This window comes from Sinohyriopsis cumingii, chromosome 2 (assembly GCF_028554795.1).
Source record: "Sinohyriopsis cumingii isolate HCF-2022 chromosome 2, ASM2855479v2, whole genome shotgun sequence".
In the NCBI taxonomy this organism is placed as follows: domain Eukaryota; kingdom Metazoa; phylum Mollusca; class Bivalvia; order Unionida; family Unionidae; genus Sinohyriopsis; species Sinohyriopsis cumingii.
Window position 1 is genome coordinate 133,768,846 of NC_142962.1, and position 25,137 is coordinate 133,793,982.

General features: G+C 35.8%; 1 protein-coding gene across 3 annotated transcripts in view; it reads left to right on the forward strand.

Moving 5' to 3' along the window:
* The window catches only part of LOC149805876 (uncharacterized), an 84,707-nt gene that overhangs the window by 11,445 nt on the left and 48,125 nt on the right, over positions 1–25,137 (forward strand). The window contains exon 1 of one of the 3 annotated variants that reach the window (XM_089950619.1): positions 22,138–22,414. The exons of the other annotated variants lie outside the window; for them this stretch is intronic. The gene's annotated coding sequence lies outside the window, so the exon portion shown is untranslated. Of the gene's footprint in view, positions 1–22,137; positions 22,415–25,137 lie in introns of those variants that run through there. 3 annotated transcript variants of the gene reach the window in all.

The window sequence follows — 25,137 nt, forward strand, 5'->3', positions numbered from 1 at the left end:
TGGAACAAATTCATTTATTTGTGCCTCCGCTACGCTGGCCAGTGATTTATACAAATTATTTTGAATCATCTTTATGAATCGATATTGAGCAGGAAGAATATAACACCCTGCACATTTAGCTTCGTATAATGATTCAAAATCAGACAGAATAGTTTCAACATTTAGTAATATATTAAATCCTTGTTTTTCTAATTTTTTAATAGCATCAATCACATTATTGATATTTTCTTGATTCATATTTATATATATTTTTATATATTTAAAATAAAAAAACATCACATCTCCTTGAGCTTCTAGCTTATCATATGAGGAGGGAGCGGAAACACGACCCCCGATTGAGCTCCTAAACAATCAAATAACAGTCTAGAAAGCCCAGAAGGTGTGTTTGCGAACGACGAGACATTCCCCATTTGTGAACCTCCTAGCTTACCATTTGATATGCTAGCAAGGCTCATATGGGGACAACACATAACATATAACTTATCCTAGTACTTAATTCTAACTTATCTTAAGACGGCACAAACACATAATATTTACAATATTTACAGTAGAATCATATTTACAACAGTAGAAGCATATTTACAGCAGTTGTTATTTACAATATTTACAATTGCATATATCCTAGGACGGTACAAACATATAACTTAATTCTAACTTATCCTAGGACGGTACAAACATATAACTTAATTCTAACTTATCCTAGGACGGTACAAACATATAGACAACGCAGACAGATGCGGGGTTATATTCTGCGTCCAACAAAGTTGCACCCCCACCCCTGAAATCAATCCCGTTTTGGGGTAAAAGATTACCCCGGAACGGGGCGATAACGGAGAAAGTTGTGCAACTTCGTTGGGTTTCGAAACCCCAATATGGTATCGGGACGATATTATATATAAACTGACTGATACCTGAAAGTTCAGAAATAGCTCAGCGTGACTTGTTTAAAACGTATTTTCTTAAATATGATCGTGTGAAAAATACAGATGAGCCATAAACCCGAACAAGTGTAATAAAATAGTGATATTGTCTGTGAAAAAAAAGATAAATACACGTTTATTCTTGATACTGTCAAGGATAAAATCATTCTTGACGCAGTCACCTTGACTTGTCAAGGGGAAATAACGGGAAGTTATTTACTTCCTTGTGCAGAAAATCGTCTGCTCGTACCTGTCAAGGTAACAACGGGGAAATAATTGTATCATTGACTTTCACGCAGTCGCTGCAGAGTTATCTACATAGGAAAATATAATCCAGCTATCAAACTTACGTGAAAAAGTTGATTTGATAATATTTTCTGCAACACGTTGAACCGAACACCGTTTTAATACCAAAATACTTCGCAGCTAAGGCCATTGAGCGAAATATATTTTCTTTATTAGTATTTTTGTTGAGAGATCTTACAGCTCTGGGAATTTTTGCAAATTTACCAGTGCCACCTCGTGCAGAATTCTCGCTCTGAGTAATGGCTTGCAAATTCTGAAGAGAGTTATTAAGTTTATTATTATCTTTGTGATCAATTACAAGACCTTTTTTCATCTCTCCGAGGAAACACTCGAACACGAATCTGTGATTATAGTAGCTTTTACCACCAGCAGCCCTAAATCGGAGATAAACAAAAATAGTAACAACACCAACTGGTTTTTTCAATCTGCAATGTCTCACTATTCCCTCGCGAGATGCTTCATAATTTTTAACGGTTGGATGTCGAACAAATTCTTGATTCATTTATATAATAATATATTTGTCTAATTTATAATTTGTCTGAAAACCTAGTTATATAATCACTCTCGGATTTTAGCGCGTCTCCGTTATTTTTTTTATTGTAATATCGCTTGAGTTCCCGGTATCGTTTCCCTCCGCATCCCGCACATAATTGTGTTTTACCCCTGACACCAATGCCACATCGCAGGCAGGGTATGGGCCCTGTGCTTCCTCGTTTGATGCTTTGTATATGTTCACCGCAGAATTCCTTCCTGCAAGGCTTACCACAGACTGTTACGGATCCAACTTTTAACCACTTGCAGTTATTCATTGTATACATATATATATATATATATATATATATATATATATATATATATATATATATATATATATATATATATATATATATATATATATATATATATATATATATATATATATATATATATATATATATATATTTCGTATTTAAATATTTGTCTTAAATATAAATATGAAGGGTTTATTTGGCGCTGGGAGATTCGATCTTGACAGGCTAAACAAAGACTCACGACGACGGTATCTAACTGATCTGTTTAATATTATCAACGAGGGTAAAAAAGAATTCAGCGACGACGGCGCTTCTCATGTATGGTCGTCATTTAAAATTATCCGCGACGTTGACTCAGTCAATATCATTGACGAACTCTTCTTCGGTGATGAGGTCATCATCGATGCTACAATGACTGATGCCCGAGCAAAAACAATTATTGATTATCTCGCTGATGGACATCAACGAGATGGACGTGTTAAGAAATATTTTTTCAGAATAAAATTTATTGTGCAAACAGATTCCGATGAATGGATTATCCGTGACAAACTCGACCCTGTTCTTGCTAACGGAAGGACCATTCTGTTAAGTAGTGGCTGTAAACCAGGAATGCTGACCGGAATTGATAAACCATATTACGCTCGAGCGTATCCTGTAACTGCAGTCATTTATGGAATATATCCGGTAAAAAAACCAAAAATTGATAAACTCGCTCCGATGCGATTTTCAACGCTGAATTGTGTAGCTGAACGAGTAATGGAACATTTTAAAAACGTAAAACGAGGAAACGGTTTAACCGATCTGCGACGTGAAAAAATAACAGCCTGGGCTGAATCGGTTAAGGATACTGGGGCATCAATAAATGATGTTGCTGCGCTATCAAGTAAATTAAAATGTTCAATAACAGTAAAAACACTAACCGGGGAAATATTATATAATTCCAAACATTATAAAAAATCAGGAACACCGATTGAAATTATTGATCATAACTCTCATGCCTGGACTGATGCGGTTACAATATTTCCACGAGACCGTGTTGTCAAATTTTATCGCGGGAATATATTTGATGCTATTTACACGCTGAGTAAAACCGACCCTGTGTCAGTGTGGTTATTTAGGAGTTCCGAAGATTCCGAATATGATCAATTTGTAAAACCCAACGGGGAATTATACCGGACAGAATCGTTGCAACAACAAATGAAAAAACTCGCAGAACAATATGTGAGAAATGCTAGCATTTCCAACGACAACACTGAGCGGTTATTGGTTAATTGTTTTACAGTTCCAAGTGTTGCCGCTCACGCCGCCAGAGAAAGAAATTCGTGGAGACCAACCCGAAGTCAGTTTCTTTTAGATATACAATTAAGTTGTGTCGAGTATGGTCATGGCGGGTTGTGGAATACCCGATATGACTACCGGGATATGATTTCCGTGGATATGATTGCCTGCTACCAGGAAGCTTTCTCGGGAACGGCGAGTGCCGCGAATACTTTAAGCGATTCGGACACCCCACGAACTCGATGACACGAGTCGCCGTAAACGGCAGTTTACCCGACGCTGACCTGACGTGATTTGCTCGTGTGACTTCGTTTGAATTTGCTGCGGGGCTTCATCAGATTTGTTATGTTTGGTTTGGCAGACACTTCAGTGAAAAGCGCTGGGTACCAATAGTGTTATTGCGATATATGCTTGACAGCGGCATGCTGGTATCGTTGGCCGTCAGTGAAGCAATCATATGTTATCAACCGCAGACCTCAGTTTGGTTGCCAACACCGGAGCATGTTACCCTCGAAGAAGTTATCGAAGAATGGACACAAGCACGTCCAGAAACTCCTCTTGATGCTATCCGCGAAGGAGCTCCTGAAATTCTCAAGATTAGACTCAAAAACAGTGAAAGTACAGCGAAAGATCTTGGACGAAGAATAATCGGTAAATTTACTCAGGGTGCAGCATTTAATCATAAAATGCATCACTCGCGGTTGATTATCGATGAAGCTGAATTGGATTTTATAATCGCCGACGCGGTTGCCAGAGACATATTTTGTAATCGGGAGGATGTGTTCTTGTCCGACGGGAAAAAGTTGGGCACAATTGTAAGTTATATCGACGGAGAATCGTCTCAATACACACATTTGAGATCTTCAATGCTGGCTTATGTTTCTATAAAATTTTTATCGATGGTAAATCGATTTCCTGACACCGCAGTCAGAGTTGCCACGGATTCATTTTATATCGATAAAAAATATTCAGAATCACTGACCGATATAATGAAATTCTGCGGCGGAGATAAATGGAGTTCGTGGAGAATAAAAGCCGAGATGTTACACGAGTATTGTGAATCCGCTGATGTTGCAATAGAGGATAATTATTATAAATCCGAGATGCCAGAAATATCTTCCGCACCGTCTGTATATGATCCAATCACCAGACACAAAACTGTTTATTTGAACGGGCCGGGCGGGTCTGGTAAAACAACTCGAGCGATTGAATTATTTGGAAAATCAGATATGATTGTGCTAACACCTACACACAGGCTTGCCAGAGAGATGAAACAGCGAGGAGTCAATTCTTGTACTTATCACAGCTTTTTCAAATATAGCGGCGGTGTGTGGACGTCAGATCGAATGGGAACAAAATATATCAATGATATAATAATTTGGGATGAGATATGTACGGTGCCGCTGGAAACGTTAAAAACATTTCTTGATTGGCTGTTAACGAAAAATACTGCAGTGATTATGTGCGGTGATCACGGTCAACCACCTCCGTTTGTCGGCGTATCTCCGCATAATTGGCTGAGGAATTTTGTTGATTATTACGAAGAAGTGTCTGATGATTACCGAATAAAATTCAATGTGAAATTATGCGCGAGATGATTCCTAAAACTTTGATGAGTGACTTTTTACGCGTGTGGAAACCAGACGATTTGATAATGGCGAGTAGAAAGATAGTCAGAGACACACTTCAACAACAGCTATTTCGGTTACAACAAAAAAAGTTTCCAATGCTGCCAACGCCGTTATGTTATAGACCAACTGATACACGGTTACAAAATATAGATGTTGATATTCCAGGAAAGACAGAGAAACAGAATTTAGTATTGAATGATATTGTGCTAGTTGACATCGATGCTGTCAAAGATGCACTAAAAATGAATAAATCCCCGTGGACGCTAGGGTACGCAATGACCATTCATTGTTCTCAAGGACTGACTATCTCTGATACAACTGTCTGGATCATTGATGATCAAATCGAATGGTCGAACTTAGTCTACCTAGCTCTGTCCAGTCAGAAGAATATCTCAACTGCGAAGAATTGTCTTGGAAGATTCAAACGCTGATAAAATTAATAATGAAAACAACAGCGATGGTGATGTAATAAGAAAAAAACTCGCCGGTTACAAACAGAGTGACAAAAAAAATAATCGCGATTTTGATCTTGATGTTGAATTTATTAACGCGTTGAAACAACAACAGAATAATCACTGTGCGAGCTGTAATTGTATAATGCTATGGCAGTATTCGAATAAAAATTCAAGACAATTTACCGTAGACAGAAAAGATAACATTCGCGGTCATACACGTGATAATGTCATGTTGACCTGTCTTGAGTGTAATCGACGTCGGGGTGCCAGCGCTAGTTAAGTGATCGAAATCACTTCAGTGATTTTGGCGGCAATTGTGTGTCCTCGGGAATTACCTGAAGTTGCTCACGGGTGAATCCACGTTGAGGAGCAGTTGAATCTAATCTATAGATTGCTGGTCTGCCAATGGATGTTGTCACGGTGGATATCTTATGTGTGATAACACTCCAAATGGGATCAGTCGCTCTTCGTTTACCACCTTCAAGTTCACCTGGTTCATATAAATATCTAACTGTAACATTACCCAGTATTTGCTGTTTTTCTTTCTTTCGTTGTAGTGGCATATTTTTTTTCGTGATCGCGGTGGCAGGTTTCATGTTGGTTGTTCGAGTTATTTCATTATTTAACGCAGTTATCACACCTGGTAATCTTGCAACCCATTCGCGCGATCTCGTATCCTGAATAAATTCCTTCGCGTATTGATATCCAAATAACCGCTCAGCAAGTGTTCGATTGAATCGCTCAACAATTGCCTGATCACGGTGAATTTCAGTGTGTCCTCGTCGTATGGTGACGTTATGTTGTTTCATCAACGATGATACTGCACCTTGAAATTCTTTGCCAGGATCAACTTGTAATAAATTTGGCCATCGCAGACCACCTTGTGGTCCGGGTCCTCGCCGACAAATTCTTTCAAACGCAGAAGCAACCTCAGATGCTGTTTTAGTTGTTAACGGTTCAGCATCTTTGTATCTACTGGCAACATCAACTATGGTTAACGCGTACTTGTATGTGCGTCTTCGGATAGTATCATGTGGCAGAAATAATATATCAGCCTGATGAACCGCATTTGGTACACTAACATCGAAATGCGCGAAGTGAATTTGTTTAGGGCGTGGTAGATAAATTTGCCATATTGCCTGTCGGGATAACCAATTTTTAGCAGTAACTGCTGTAACTTTTGCTGCTTCAGCGAGTTTACTAATTGCTGCGTTACCTCTCCAGTATCCGCTTGGGGAATAATAAATCGACTCCATTATAATTAATTACCAGCGCCTAATACAAGTTTAGATTTCATTGCAGTTTTTATCAACCAGGATGCTAGCCTCTCCTTGAAAGATTTATCAGGGATGGCATCCAACGGATGAATTAATTTCACATCCGCGAGATGGCGCTGTTGCAAATCCTTGCTTCGGTAAGCTACATCATGAGCATGACACGCCTTATCAATAGCGTTTATCGGATACTCACCTGGTTTTGGCTGATCCTGAGCATCAAGTCTGATATCAAGTCGGGTTCCTGGACCACAGTAATTATATCCTGGAAGATGTTTTTCTTCTGGATATTTAGCCCACGGAGCTCCTGGTAATTTTGTTAACTTGGCTGCGATATCACCTCCGTTTTTTTTATAATAAATCTAAATTTTTTTGTGCCACATCGTTCACACTTGCCTGTAAGCGCTTGTCGATTATTTTTTGTTGTAATTGTTGTTGTATCCGTAGTTGGGGTATGTGCTCGACATTTCACACAATATAAATTCATATTTATTTTATGATATATCTAATGGAGATCACTGACTTTTCTGCGTCAAAGCGACGAGAGCCAATCAAACATAACTCAGTGCTACCAAATTCTATTCGAATGATTATTATAGGTCCATCTGGGTCGGATAAGACACAGTTGTTACTTAATTTAATAATGAAGTGGATGAAGTGGGATAAATTATTTTTGATAGCCCCGTCTGTGGACGATCAGCGATGTTATCAGGTATTAAAAGATTTTAACGAAAGTGCAAAATCGATAATGGAAAATCAAAGTGATTTTCACGAAGATGTTATTGATTTTATAACTGATATCAATGAAGCACCGAGTATCGATGATATTGATGGGAGTATTAATAATTTAGTCGTGTACGATGATATCATGCTGGACAAACAATCAAACCCTGCCAGGATATTTTCCCGCGGCAGGCATAAAAACACCGATGTGATTTATGTAACTCAACGTTATACACAAATACCAAAAGTGATCAGAGATAACTGTAACATTCTTGCGGTATTTGACGGCGTTGACGCACACACGCTACAAAATATTCATCGAACTTGGTGTAGCGGCGACATGGACATAAATAAATTCAGAAATTTCTTTAGTCGTGCTCAGGCAAAACCACACGGATTTGTAAAGATAAATTTACATGATCCTCGGACACGGTATCGAGTTGGGTTAGATACAATTTTTAACTGGAAATCCTAAAATATTTACATGAAGCAGCAGAGAGACTGAGCCCGAAAGTGTTTCGTCGACCGTCCCCCCGTCAAGAAGTATTTTTATAGCGAGTTATCTTTGTTGAAATAACTTCTTTGGTCAGCAGAGAAGAGATATTTATCATAGTTTTCTGAATAGAGGGTTTATTTTGTGAAATAAAGACCTTCTATCAAGAGTGTTTTCGATAGAGGGTTCTGTTGGAACGAATAGTTGGTGGGCTCAGTCTCTGTGCTGCTCTGCGTGCTTAATAAATCAACAAATTTCATAATGTTGGTGATTTTCATGTTATTTTACTTACATCAAAGCACCAGATCTAAGATGTGACGTATCAAATTTTGCATCCGTGCTAAGAACCAATTTAAATATTTCTCTTTCTAAAAGCCTGAGTCGTGTATATTTCGTTTCTTACACATCTGCACACGTCACATTATTTCACAATTTGATGCCTTATGGAAACTAATCACCAGTAAATGAAAGGACTATTCCTTATTTTAGAAACAAAACATCGTACCACGAGGGTATGTAGTGTAACAATCGACCAAAGTCTACTCTTGACTGCATGTTCCATTATAACATCCGTGCCTAGAACCAACAATTCATCGTAAAAAGCAAATTACATAAAAGTACAATTCCGATATTCATACGTCTTTCAGAACAAATGACAAAATGAATAAGATATTTACAGTCGCATATAAATTCAAGTCCTTTTCCCAATCATGTGCCGATAACATGGTGAATACGGGCATTTACTTCGTCGATGATAACATCCCCGCTGGGAACCAAAACAACTTCATATATGAAATACCATGCTCTAAGTAACATCTTTAATAGCATATTTAAAAATATGTGTCCTGTATAAATCAACCAACTTCACAATGTTCGTGCTTTTCATATTATTTCAATTACATCAATGATTCATGCATCTGACCTATAAAGTACCGTATCAATTTTTGCATCCGTGCTCAGAACCAAATTTGTATATTTCTCATTGTAAAAGCCCGAGTCATATACATTTCGTTTCTGACACAACTGCAAACGTCACATTATCTCCATGTATATCATCTAACATCTGTTCATCTTTAGGTATTATAATTTAGCAGCTTCATTCTTTGACCACAAGAAGTGATTCCTATGCGAGGTACCTTCACTCGTTTCTTTGAAGCGATGCATCTGCGCTCAGAACCACGATCTTTGTACCGCTGCCTGTCACATCACAAGTTAATGCCTAAATAAACATCAGTAATACTATTGTCTCCAATAACCATCTGATACTAATCACCAGTAAATGAAAGGACTATTCCTTATTTTAGAAACAAAACATCGTACCACGAGGGTATGTAGTGTAACAATCGACCAAAGTCTACTCTTGACTGCATGTTCCATTATAACATCCGTGCCTAGAACCAACAATTCATCGTAAAAAGCAAATTACACAAAAGTACAATTCCGATATTCATACGTCTTTCAGAACAAAGGACAAAATGAATAAGATATTTACAGTCGCATATAAATTCAAGTCCTTTTCCCAATCATGTGCCGATAACATGTTGAATACGGGCATTTACTTCATCGATGATAACATCCCCGCTGGGAACCAAGACAACTTCATATATGAAATACCATGCTCTAAGTAACATCTTTAATAGCATATTTAAAAATATGTGTCTTGTATAAATCAAATAACTTCACACTCTTCGTTCTTTTCATATTATTTCAATTACAGCAATGATTCATGCATCTGACCTATAAAGTACCGTATCAATTTTTGCATCCGTGCTCAGAACCAATTTATATATTTCTCTTTGTAAAAGCATGAGTCATGTATATTTCGTTTCTTACACATTTGCACACGTCACATTATCTCCATGTTTGTCATCTAACATCTCTTCATCGTTAGGTATTATAATTTAGCAGCTTCATTCTTAAATCATTGACCACAAGAAGTGATTCCTATGCGAGGTTCCTACACTCGTTTCTTTGAAGCGATGCATCTGCGCTCAGAACCACGATCTTCTTACCACTGCCTGTCACAGCACAAGTTGATGCCTAAATAAACATCAGTAATACAATTGTTTCCAATAACCAGCTGATACTAATCGCCAGTAAATGAAAGGACTGTTTCTTATTTTAGAAACAAAACATTGTTTCACGAGGATATATAGTGTAACAATCGACCAAAGTCTGTTCAATGCTGCAAGTTCATATATAACCACCGTGCTTAGAACCAAGATTTCCTGGTGAAATTAAATTACGCAAAAGTAGAGTTCCGATACTCATACATCTTTCAAATCAAATGACAAAATGAATAAGATGTTTACTGCCGCATGTAAATTCACATACTTGTCCCAATCATATGCCGATAACATGTTGAATACGGGCATTGACTTCATCGATGATAACATCCCCTCTGGGAACCAAAACAACTTCATATATGAAATAGCATGCTCTAGGTAACATTTATAATAGCATATTTGAAATTCTGTGTACTGGATAAATCAGGAAATTTCATTCTGTTCCTGATTATCATGTTCTCTAACTTACATCAAATATTCATGCATTTGAGCAATACTATACCGTATCAATGTTTGCATCCGTACTCAGAGCCAATGCATGTATTTCTCTTTGTAAAAGCCTGGGTCATGAGAATTATCATAATAGTGAACATCTTTGCTTGCATATTTAAAGTTCAGTGTTCTATAGACAACTACAAATTTCTTATAGTTCGTTCTTTTCATGTTGTTTTACTTACACCAATGATTCATTCACCTGAGCTTTGAAGTACCGTATAAATGTTTGCATCCGTTCTTACACGTATATTTGAAGATATGCATCCGCGCTCAGATCCTCGACATTCTAAGAAATGCTTATCACTACCTAAGTCGATAGCCAAAATACATATCTGTATATTATGATATTTTACACTATGCACCAGTAAATTAAATAAGCACTAGTCCTTGTTTTAGACAGAGAGGATATAACGTTAGTATTTATAGACGTGTAACAATCCACCTAAGTCTATCCATGAGCACAAGTTTCGAATGGCATCCGCGCCAAGAACCAAAACCTCTTCTTGAAAGAGAATTATAATTATTACATATTCGTCTCCTATACATCTATCAGAACAAATGACAAAGGAACAAGAGCTTGAATGCTCCATACAACGTAACGTCCATTTTCCAATAATGTGCTGGTAATATGTGGAATACGGATATTTACGTCATCGGTGATAGCATCCTCGTTAGCGTCTTCGATGACAACATCCCCGCTGAGAACCAAACCGACTTCAAATATGTATTATCATGCCATAGCATCTTTATTAGGATATTTTAAATTCAGTGTGCTGTATAAATCATCAAATTTCACAAATTTCTTTCTTCTTCTTTCTTTGTTTTTGTTTCATTTACATCAAACATTCCAGGACGTGTTTGTTTCTCGATGAGTTAATGTTGACACAATCAATGGGTCATGACGACTGCAAATTAAACATAACAGAGTCATATTTTGTTTTACTGCAGGGACGATACTTTCTTACAACTACAGAAAAGGAAGAAAGTCATGGATCATTAATAATATAAACTGTTTGGTCTTACAGTGTTGACATGTCACAGACCCAAATCACATGGGTCAAGAAGAAGATAGAGATCAAATGTGTGAACATTGTAATTCAGGCTCTGTTATCCTATCCATATCAAACAGATTTCACACTGATGCCAATCTAAACAGGGATCTCAACCAATACTGTAACAAGATGCCTCAACACCATATGATGATCAAACGTTTATGTGAAATCATTCTAATGAGAGAGAGAGAGAGGAGTTTATGACGAGGAAGGTAACTTGGTACTGATAATAATTATGCAAAATGCAATATATGATTAGTGAATAACATACTTAAAAACATAAGAATCTTTAGTTATGAGCGCATCATACAGACATTGATAAACAGCAATGGCCTATTTAGGTAGTCTACCTTCTTGTATAGGAAAAACCAAAAGAGATATTAAACCACATATTTGTTGAGACCACTTTTCCTTTAACGAGAAAGAGCTCAATCCAAACAATTTTAGCATGAACTGTAATCTGGCGTGTGGATGAACGGATGGACACGAGACACGTACACCGACACCATAATGATCAATAAAATAGATCATGTTCCTGCCAAAACAGGTATGACAAAAAGGACCTGCCATAAACCTGATGAATATTAGTTTATGTTCTTATTTTAGAGAATACTTCGGAATAGAAACAGACGAATTTGAATCTGGAAACATAACCAATAATGAAGAATAATTTTAATGCATAAACATTATTTATTCAGAGAACATGAATATCGAAAGAAAATTAAACAAACACTCTAGCAATCCATTCGAACTAATAATAATATCATTCTGCATTCCAAGAATTGTGACCTATAAATGCATTTGGTGACAAAAATACGAAAAAAGGAAACCACAAATAGAATACATCTAGAAAGGCTTATGAATTTCTCATTTACTCGCAACATATACACGCAAACTCATTTATACTAACATAGTATATCTTTGAAAGCATTATGAAATTTGTTTTAAAGACAGAAATATCGAAAGCACTTGAAAAATTACACACAACCTGACAACAATGAAAAACAGACCTTGGTATTGATGTGTTTCAGATCATAGTTTGTAAGGAAGAACTATATAAATTTGTTCTGAGAACGGATATAAGAATATCTACGGTACTTTATAGCTCCGGTGCATGCATCCTTAATGCAAGTGTAAGAACATGAAAATCAGGAACAGTATGACATTTATTCATATATACCGAACACAGCTTTTCAAATATGCTATCAATTGGTTCTGAGCACGGATACAACAATTGATACGGTACTTTATAGGTCAGATGCATGAATCATTGCTGTAATTGAAATAATATGAAAAGAACGAAGAGTGTGAAGTTATTTGATTTATACAGGACACATATTTTTAAATATGCTATTAAAGATGTTACTCAGAGCATGGTATTTCATATATGAAGTTGTTTTGGTTCCCAGCGGGGATGTTATCATCGACGAAGTAAATGCCCGTATTCAACATGTTATCGGCACATGATTGGGAAAAGGACTTGAATTTATATGCGACTGTAAATATCTTATTCATTTTGTCCTTTGTTCTGAAAGACATATGAATATCGGAATTGTACTTTTGTGTAATTTGCTTTTTACGATGAATTGTTGGTTCTAGGCACGGATGTTATAATGGAACATGCAGTCAAGAGTAGACTTTGGTCGATTGTTACACTACATACCCTCGTGGTACGATGTTTTGTTTCTAAAATAAGGAACAGTCCTTTCATTTACTGGTGATTAGTATCAGATTTTTATTGGAGACAATAGTATTACTGATGTTTATTTAGGCATCAACTTGTGCTGTGACAGGCAGTGGTAAGAAGGACGTGGTTCTGAGCGCAGATGCATCGCTTCAAAGAAACGAGTGTAGGAACCTCGCATAGGAATCACTTCTTGTGGTCAATTATTTAAGAATGAAGCTGCTAAATTATAATACCTAACGATGAAGAGATGTTAGATGATAAACATGGGGATAATGTGACGTGTGCAGATGTGTAAGAAACGAAATATACATGACTCATGCTTTTACAAAGAGAAATATGTAAATTGGTTCTGAGCACGGATGCAAAAATTGATACGGTACTTTATAGGTCAGATGCATGAATCATTGCTGTAATTGAAATAATATGAAAAGCACGAAGAGTGTGAAGTTATTTGATTTATACAGGACACATATTTTTAAATATGCTATTAAAGATGTTACTCAGAGCATGGTATTTCATATATGAAGTTGTTTTGGTTCCCAGCGGGGATGTTATCATCGATGAAGTAAATGCCCGTATTCAACATGTTATCGGCACATGATTGGGAAAAGGACTTGAATTTATATGCGACTGTAAATATCTTATTCATTTTGTCCTTTGTTCTGAAAGACATATGAATATCGGAATTGTACTTTTGTGTAATTTGCTTTTTACGATGAATTGTTGGTTCTAGGCACGGATGTTATAATGGAACATGCAGTCAAGAGTAGACTTTGGTCGATTGTTACAGTACATACCCTCGTGGTACGATGTTTTGTTTCTAAAATAAGGAATAGTCCTTTCATTTACTGGTGATTAGTATCAGATTTTTATTGGAGACAATAGTATTACTGATGTTTATTTAGGCATCAACTTGTGCTGTGACAGGCAGTGGTAAGAAGGACGTGGTTCTGAGCGCAGATGCATCGCTTCAAAGAAACGAGTGTAGGAACCTCGCATAGGAATCACTTCTTGTGGTCAATTATTTAAGAATGAAGCTGCTAAATTATAATACCTAACGACGAAGAGATGTTAGATGATAAACATGGAGATAATGTGACGTGTGCAGATGTGTAAGAAACGAAATATACATGACTCATGCTTTTACAAAGAGAAATATGTAAATTGGTTCTGAGCACGGATGCAAAAATTGATACGGTACTTTATAGGTCAGATGCATGAATCATTGCTGTAATTGAAATAATATGAAAAGAACGAAGAGTGTGAAGTTATTTGATTTATACAGGACACATATTTTTAAATATGCTGTTAAAGATGTTACTTAGAACATGGTATTTCATATATGAAGTTGTTTTGGTTCCCAGCGGGGATGTTATCATCGACGAAGTAAATGCCCGTATTCAACATGTTATCGGCACATGATTGGGAAAAGGACTTGAATTTATATGCGACTGTAAATATCTTATTCATTTTGTCTTTTGTTCTGAAAGACGTATGAATATCGGAATTGTACTTTTGTGTAATTTGCTTTTTACGATGAATTGTTGGTTCTAGACACGGATGTTATAATGGAACATGCAGTCAAGAGTAGACTTTGGTCGATTGTTACACTATATACCCTCGTGGTACGATGTTTTGTTTCTAAAATAAGGAATAGTCCTTTCATTTACTGGTGATTAGTATCAGATGGTTATTGGAGACAATAGTATTACTGATTTTTATTTAGGCATCAACCTGTGCTGTGACAGGCAGTGGTAAGAAGGACGTGGTTCTGAGCGCAGATGCATCGCTTCAAATAAATGAGTCAAGGTACCTCGCATAGGAATCACTTCTTGTGGTCAAAGAATGAAGCTGCTAAATTATAATACCTAAAGATGAACAGATGTTAGATGATATACATGGAGATAATGTGACGTTTGCAGATGTGTCAGAAGAGAAATGTATATGACTCAGGCTTTTACAAAGAGAAATATATAAATTGGTTCTGAGCACGGATGCAAAAATTGATACGGTACTTTATAGGTCAAATGCATGAATCATTGATGTAAGTGAAATAATATGAAAAGCACGAAGAGTGTGAAGTAAGTTGATTTATACAAGACACATATTTTAAATATGCTCTTAAAGATGTTATCAAGAGCATGGTATTTCATATATGAAGTTGTTTTGGTTCCCAGCGGGGATGTTATCATCGATGAAGTATATGCCCGTATTCGACATGTTATCGGCATATGATTGGGACAAGTATGTGAATTTACATGCGGCAGTAAAGATCTTATTCATTTTGTCATTTGATTTGAAAGATGTATGAGCTTCGGAACTCTACTTTTGCGTAATTTAACTTCACCAGGAAATCTTGGTTCTAGGCACGGATGTTATATGTGAACTTGCAGTATTGAACAGACTTTGGTCGATTGTTACACTATAGATCCTCGTGATAAGATTTTCGTCTAAAATAAGGAATAGTCCTTTCATTTACTGGCGATTAGTATCAGATGGTTATTGGAAACAATAGTATTACTGATGTTTATTTAGGCATCAAATTGTGATGTGACAGGCAGTGGTACGAAGATCGTGGTTCTGAGCGCAGATGTATCGCTTCAAAGAAACGAGTGAAGGTACCTCGCATAGGAATCACTTCTTGTGGTCAAGGAATGAAGCTGCTAAATTATAATACCTGAAGATGAACAGATGTTAGATGATATACATGGAGATAATGTGACGTTTGCAGTTGTGTCAGAAACGAAATGTATATGATTCAGGCTTTTACAATGAGAAATATACAAAATTGGTTCTGAGCACGGATGCAAAAATTAATACGGTACTTTATAGGTCAGATGTATGAATCATTGATGTAATTGAAATAATATGAAAAGCACGAACATTGTGAAGTTGGTTGATTTATACAGGACACATATTTTTAAATATGTTATTAAAGATGTTACTTAGAGCATGGTATTTCATATATGAAGTTGTTTTGGTTCCCAGCGGGGATGTTATCATCGACGAAGTAAATGCCCGTATTCAATATGTTATCGGCACTTGATTGGGAAAAGGACGTGAATGTATATGCGACTGTAAATATCTTATTCATTTTGTCATTTGTTCTGAAAGACGTATGAATATTTACTTTTGTGTACTTTTATTTCACTAGGAAATCTTGGTTCTAGGCACGGGTGAACTTGCAGTAATGAACAGACTTTGGTCGATTGTTACACTATATATCCTCGTGATACAATTTTTGTACAAAATAAATAATAATCCTTTCATTTACTGGTGGTTAGTATTAGATGGTTATTGTACAAAATAGTTATGCTGATGTTTATTTAGACATCAACTTGTGCTGTGACAGGCAGTGGTAAGAAGATCGTGGTTCTGAGCGCAGATGCATCGCTTCAAAGAAACGAGTGAAGGTACCTCGCATAGGAATTACTTCGTGTCGTCAAAGAATGAAGCTGCTAAATTATAATAACTAAAGATGAACAGATGTTAGATGATATACATGGAGATAATGTGACGTGTACAGATGTGTAAGAAACGAAATATATATGACTCGGGCTTTTGCAAAGTGAAAAATTTGCATTGGTTCTGAGCACGGATGCAAAAATTCATACGGTACTTTATAGGTCAGATGCATGAATCTTTGATGTAAATGAAAGAACATGAAAAGCATGAAGAGTGTGAAGTTGGTTGATTTATACAGGACACAGGATTTCAAATATGCTATTAAAGATGCTACCTAGAGCATGGTATTAAATCTACGAATTTGTTTTGGTTCCCAGCGGAGATGTTATTATCGATTAAGTAAATGGCCGTATTCTACATGTTATCGGCACATGATTGGGAAAAGGATGTGAATTTATATGCGGTAATAAAGATCTTATTCATTTTGTCATTTGCTCTGAAAGATGTATGAGTATGGAACTCTACCTTTTTGTAATTTTCTTTCTACAGGAAATCTTGGTTCTAGGCACGGATGCTACAAGAGAACTTGTAGTAATGAACAAACCTTTGTCGATTGTTACACTATATATCCTCGTGATAAATTTTTTTCTAAAATAAGGAATAGTCCTTTCATTTACTGGTGATTAGTAACATATATTTATTGTAAGAAATATTTTTGCTCATGTTTATTTTGGCATCAACTTGTGCTGTGGCAGGTAGTGGTGAGAAAGTCGTGGTTCGGAGCTCAGATGCATCCCCTGAAAGAAGCGAGTTTAGATACCTTATATAGGAAACTGGTCTTGTGAGCATCGATTGAGGAATAAAGCTGCTGAATTGCAATACCTAAAGCTGAAGAAATGTGACATAATATACATGGAGATAATGGGACGTGTACAAATGTGAACGAAACGAAATATATATGACTCAGGCTTTTATAAGAAAAATATATAAATTGGTTCTGAGCACGGATGCAAAATTTGATACGGTACTTTATAGCTCCAGGGCATGTCACTTTGATGTAAGCTTAACAACATGAAAAGCACAAAGAGTATGAAATTTGTTGATGTATACAGCACACATAATTGCAAATGATTTGTAATGCTGGTTCCAGGCGCAAATGATATGAGGAATCTTGAAGTAATAAATATACCTCGGTAGACTGTCACGTGCGGTTGTGAATACGATTTACATTTTATGTACGTGTATGTATACCGATTATATGTACGAGTTCATAGCCAATGAATCTAACATAATTTTGTGGAAGCAAATGTACTGAATATAAAGAGGTAACTTGTGTGTATATTTCATTTCTAGTGCGTATGTACTTAAATGAGAGAGAGAGAGAGAGAGAGAGAGAGAGAGAGGGAGGGCAGGGAGGACGCAAATGTTATTGTCAGTAGGAATGAAATGGTCAAGCGCGAGACATGTAGCATGGAGGACGCAGACTTTGCTTTACCTTAAGTCAAAGTTTACAAAATTTCGTTACAATTGTTTGTTTTTAGAAAATAAAATGGTCTCTAATTAGGAATTGTGTTAGGATATCTTTGAATACGGATGTCGTAGTTCTGAGTGATGATGGACATCTTCAAATATACGTGTATAGGTACCTTACATAGAAAGCCCGTGTTTGTGCGCAATGACTAAATAATAAGGATGTCAGATTATATTACGTACGGAACATGGGATGCTAAACGATTTACATGCAGATAATTTAACTTGCACCAATGTGCGGGAAGGACAAGATATTTTAATCAGACATTTACAAGCAAATGTATGAGCTGGTTCTGAGCAAGGATGCTAAAAGTGATACGGTATTTTATAGCGCAGGTCCAGGAATCTTTGATGTAATAATTGAAACAACATGAAAAGAACGAAAAGAACGAACAGTGTGAAACTTCTCGATTTATAATGCACAATCAATTTCACATCTCCTAGGAAAGATGTTAACTTTGGCATGGTAATTCATACATGAAATTGTCTTGGGTATGTTTTCATTGGTGATCTTAATGACCGTATTGTACGTGTTATCGGTACATGATTGTGAAATTCTCTGTGGCAATGAAGATATTTGTTTTTCCTTTGTCATTTGTTCTAATAGCCGTATAGGGGTCGGACCTCTACTACATGTATTTGCAATTTGCTTTCAGAAAGGAATGTTGGTTCCCGGCACGGATGCTGTAAGGAAACTTGCAGTAATGAATAGGCTTTGGTCGATTGTTACACTATATACTCTAATGATAATCTTTTCTTCTAAAGTAAAAAAAAAAGTACTTACTTTAATTTACTGGTGGTTACTGTGAGAGGATTAATGCCAAAATAATAAAATTCTTATTTTTTGTGTGCATCAACTTGTGCTTTAACAGGCAGTGGTAATAAGGTCGTGGGTCTGAGCGAAGATGCATCGCTTGAACGGAACGAGTATAGGAACCTTACCTGGGAGCCAGCTCTTGTGAGCAATGACGTAAGAATAAAGCGGCTAAATTGCAATAGCTAAGGATCAAGATATATATTCCCGAGGCATTTATAATGAAGAATGTTTAAGCTGGTTCTGAGCACGGATGCTATAATTGATACGACACTATATCAGAGGTCCAGGAATCTATCATGCAAGTTAAACACGGAAAGAACGAATAGTATGAAATATGTTGATTTATACTGAATTTAAAATATCCTAGTTCAGATGTTAACTATAGTATGATTAAACATCTATGAGGTTGTTATCATTCATGACATTAATGCCCGTATTCTACATGTTGCGGCACGTCATTGGGAGTAGGACATGAATTTCAATGTAACAATAGAGATGTAGTTTTTCCTTTGTCATTTGTTCTGATAGCTGTATGGGAGTCTGATCTGCAATATTTCTAGTATTCTTTCAACAAGCAATGTTGGTTACAGGCACGGATGCTATATGGAAACTTGGAGTAATGAATCGGCTTTGGCCGCAAGTCACTCTTTATACACTGAATACACTCTCGTGATAACCGTTTCGTCACAAATAAGGAATAGTACTTACTTAAATTTACTGGTGGTTAGTGTCAAATGGTTAGTGTAAAAAAACATAATATACTTATTTTTATTTTGGCATCAACTCGTGATACAAAGCTAAATGTTAAATAACTGGAAGAAGGAGTTGTTAGGAAACAACAAGAAGCTTAAACTTATAATGCCTCGAGAACTCAGTGAAAGTTTTGCTTGAAGCGTTTGATTGCATTACACACTTCAATCGTTAAGCGTTTAATTCAAAATAATTTCTTGCAGGAATATTATGATACTGGATAAGATTATATTATTTGAATAACGTAGTAGCAATATCTCAGGGTACTACTTCAATCGAACACTTTGTGATTCTAAATGTTGAGAGATGATTAAGTGAAGACTTGTTGTTCACGTTTGCTTTCGCTAGTCATTATTAAGAAAAAGGCAAAGCGTCAATGGAATGAGATTATGGTACTAAGATTATGAACGAAACAATAATAGGAAGGTAGCATTTGAGACTCCCAATGAAGAAATAATAGTAAAATTGTAAGCAATTAGGAGGAAAACAATTCTTTTATAACTGAGTTGTAAAATATCACATCTAAGTTTTGCTTTATCACCATTATGTAATGTAGAACTTCTTATCTTATCACATGATCATGAATTACCCTGATAACATGGATGACTCTGATTTTCTGTATCATAGTTACCCATAGCTTTGTGAGTATATTCTTGAATGTAAAGTTTTGCAAATGATAGTTCCAATCGGACACATGCATCTACTAATCCGTAAGAAAGAACAGTGCTAAAAGTATTTATTGTCAATACTTTCATTACAAAACAAAAATTATAGGCACTGTGTTCAGCATCATTTTGTTTTAAAAATTCTTGTATTATATAATATTTTATAAATTATGTTCAGGACAAAATAATAAGATCTTACATTTACTAGCTATATAATGTAAAAATAACATGGGCGTACCTAAAGTATTTGGCACACGGAGCAGATAATCCTTTGCCACCCCCCCACCCCATTTTAAAATGTAAACACACAAAAAAATATTATGTTTGTAAGTAGATTTTTAAACAAAACAGTGCTGTCATAAGCAAATTGGAAATAACGTTTACTTTGGCGAAGTTTTCATTTCGTTTGAAAACTTGTACTGATTGGAACTCTCCCGATAGCCAACTCCACTTTCTGGCTGTGACCCGGCGGACCCCCACACACACACCCCCGCACCAACCTATAGTACGCCACTGAAAATAAACATTTTTTTTTTTTTGACTTGCGAACTTTTCGATTGAAAAGTTAAACCGAAGCACTAAATACTAATAAAAATTAAAGTAGTGGGTTCAACAACAGGACGGTGGGGGAGAGGGCCAGTTGAGGCTTGAACTAGCACACTTTGTAATGTAAAACTTAAATATGAAAATCATAAGAAAAGAACATTTCGCGAAACTGAATCCCACAGAGAGAATTCCGAGTCAGTCCATGAGAAATACAAACATTACTAATACTGCTGTTTATACTAATGATATTATTTGCTTTAGTTTTCTTCCAATCTACAGCTTTTATTTCTTCAACTTTTAAGACGTTCAGTACTCTTATCCAAAAAATGAATCCAATTAAAACCTTGAAGTAATTTGTAGATTTTGACAAATATCACTTTACTTAGAGTTATAAGTATAAGCACTTTACTTATAACAACTGCAGTATGCATATAGAGATCAGAATTAGGAAACTAAAGCATTAAAATACTGGATCAAATGAGACATAAATTATCTCATATAAATGCCAACCTAGCCACCAGTCTTGTAAAGGATTAATATGGAGAATAAACAAAAAAATAAAATATACATAAAGACACAGCATGAAGTAATAAATTACTGCCATATTGGGTTTTGTTGTTGCTATTGTTGTTGTTGCTACTGCTGTTATTGTTATTGTTGTTGTTGTTATTAATGATGATGATGATGATGATATTCTGATATATTGTGAAAAGCGAGAAGATGAAATACATTGTAAATTTAAAAGTAATGCGAAATGAAAACATAAATCTACAAGGTTGTCGTCAGTATGAATTAAATTATATATTCACTTCTCATTCAGGTAATTAGTATATTTTCTGTCAGTTTTACCCAGATTTTGAACTAATTGCAGTTGAGCTGATGTAAGTTTATCAGAAAATTTTCAATTTCATTAAGGCAAATCAGTAAAGAAGTAAAGGGTATTTTCTTAAATGTTAAATATGATATCTTTAAATATGATTAAAGGGCCTACATCAATAACAAGCTACCAATAGTTTTGCTATATCAATCAGCAGTGTGGCAATGAGCAATAATAATAATAATAATAAGGAAAACTGTCATAAGTACCGGACTCAATATTGCTTCGAAGCGCGTTTTAAGTATGGCTATTGGTTCCCAGCGCAGATGTTAAGTGGTTCTGAGTAGAGATATTTTGGTTCCTATCGCGGATGTGAGTTACAGAACCCTACTCACGCGAGGCTCTCACCGTTACCTCTTTTCTACGTAAAGCTTGCCAGATCATATTTGGATATTCTACGCTATATTATTATCAATCAAGTGCGAATAATCGCTTCTTGGTGGAATTTCAAAGTTGCCGATAAACCATATTTACTTTTAATGCGCAGAATTTCTGACCCAAACGGCGCCAAATGTTTACTACGATTTGTTTACATTTCCAAATAAGGCGTCAATGTCCTTATATGGCACACAAACAAACGAGGCTGAGAACGGAAGTAATCATTATTTGAAATAATATGGCAGACATCTAAACGAAAATATCGGCTAAAAAAGGTTAAACGAGATTTTACAACTATTTCTACAATGATTTTCGATACTTCCTGTATTAAATAAGAGGACTACTCAATTTATTGGATTATATGCGAGGACTATGTTTAAAGTGTTATTATTAGGCTAAAAGAGCGCCGGGTGTGAATCACACCCGGCTTGCTCCAGTAACACGTATATGCTCATGTTAGTACCCTGTCCACGAGGAACGAGTAAGGGTACTAATATTAGTACTAGAAAATTCAGTGCAGTTCACTTGTCACAGTTCTGGATTGCTGGGAGGTAAAACCCTTTTCTCGTTCTTACCAAACGGCTCCACGGTTTCTCGGCCCATAAAGTACTAACATATGCCAACCATCGGACTACCGATATCGACATATTACGTACTCGGCCTATCGCTAGGTCGGTCCACGATTGATACCGGTGAAATAGCTATCAACTAATTTATAAAATAAAGACAGTGTTTGAATTGTTTGATCAAAGGCTGAATTTCAAGTTAGTTTTGAAGTTTGAAAATAGTTTGTCTACTTATTCATTTGCAGACTATAAAAAAAAAATAAATAACCGAGCGATAGATAACGTAACTGACATGAACAAAATTGGGGTACCCAAAAATTATAGTAACATACCTGCATTACAAACTCAACGTCCCCACCCAATATTTTAAAAAATCCAGTACTCTCCTGGTCTTTTGATTTTGACCCACCCACACCTGAAAAAATGGCTTTGTTCCACCACCACCCCGGACAAATTCCTGCTGATGCTCATGACTTGGTGTTACCATAAGTTACATGAATCACAAGCAAGCATATGCTGCTTTGAAATTAAACTCTCAAACAGTCATCACTCAACATAATGGTCAGCACCTAGGCCAGTAAATCAGCCCCACACCTATAATAATATTGACTGGCCTTTTAGGGGCTGATATAGCCTATGCTGCCTTTTTTGTCTGCACACATCAGTGTATATTGTATACACTTACCATCATTTTTCGTAGCAGTTGAGCTAACGTTGGCTGAAAGGTCTTTTGACAATATGTACATCCTATTTCAGGATCAAATCCTATGTTTGGCAACTTCTAAATCCATGTGGATAACACAACCCTCTGTCCTGTGGCCATTTTGAATTTTGCACTAGATATGGCTGTTCCCAAATATCATTAAGTGTCCTAATTGTATGTAGGTATGTTCCAGAAAGATTTGTATGCATCAAATTGCACATTTTAATAAATAGGTGACATCAGACCAACATATTGTCCATTTTGGTATCAACACAGATTTGGGGGGCTCATTTATTGGATTAGTCGGTACCCACTGATGCATTGGCATGATGATTTAATGGATGGGGTGGGCAGTGTATATATAAGTTTATGCAAAATCAGAGGCTGAATAATGCTTTGTTGTTTTGGGTTTTTTCAAATTTTATTCAAAACATCCATTTACAAAAGTAGGTAAGTTTCTCTCACCTTTTGATTTATAACAATCTTTTGTCCAGTCCATCAACAAACAACACATTTTTTCCACATAATATGGTTAATCAAACTTGTAAAGTTTGCATAATCGTTACTGATTAACTAATTAGTAAATAACATGTTTACGATAAATATTTCTTGTCCCTAAACAACATGTGTTATGAAATCATACATGATCATAGGTAAAGATCACAAAAAATGTTTTTTTTTTTTTTAGTATGTTGTTTGAAAGTATGGGCTGAACATGACAGTAATGATTTTGTAATTCTTTTTATATGGACCATTTAATGCTATTTAATCACTTAAAAAGAAATTAAAACAACACATCGGCAGAAAAAGATATTTTTGATAACATTGTTTAATATGAAAGATTTTAAAATACATTCAATACCCTTGAAAATAGCATTGCAAAAATAAACTACGAAAAAGACAGACATTTAGGAAAGTTCTCTCTCTGTCTCTGTCTCTCATTTAACAACAAAGATCACTGAACACATCACAAAAATGACTAAAGAATCAGCATGTAAAAAGGACATTTAACCAAAGCTAAAACATGTCCCAACTTTGGCAAAATATGAATAAACTCTCTCAGTGAATAATAATGATGCATCAGAAGATGCTGGAATTTTTTTAAAATATGCATAAACTACTTTTCAATACCTGAGTTGATTTGGCATCAGAAATAAACCTTGAACTTCTTTTAACATTTAACGAGGACAAAATGATACTTTTTTCTTTTCTTTGCTTCATATAACCTGGAAATTACTGTTGTAAATATAACCTGATTAACACTGACTAATTTAAAAAATCTGTTGCTAATTGTACAGAACTAGATCAATGAAATTTCAAGAACGTTTTTGCAAAAAAATGATCTTGCTGACCTATGTGATCTGGTTCACTAAGCTTATTTAAGAAGCAAACCCAACAGTTTCACTAAATAAGGGCTATCTTCTATACTTTTTGAATCCAACTGCAAACTGCATAGATCCAGATCTGCCATCGCATATTGCACCTGCAGATATAGGTCTGTGCAGTTTGGTTGAATTTCCAGCATAACATAAATTTTTAAATAGTATTAAGTATAGCTGTACAAAGTGACTCATCTATGCAAATGAACCTTTGTCATTCTTATGCAGCTTGTGTGAGATCTTGATGATACCAGCCTTAATTGGTTGAGTACAACAAATTAAAAAAGAAGACTTGAGTTAAGGGAGGAAAAACTAATACCTTTGCAAACCTCTCTCCAGTATAAGAATGT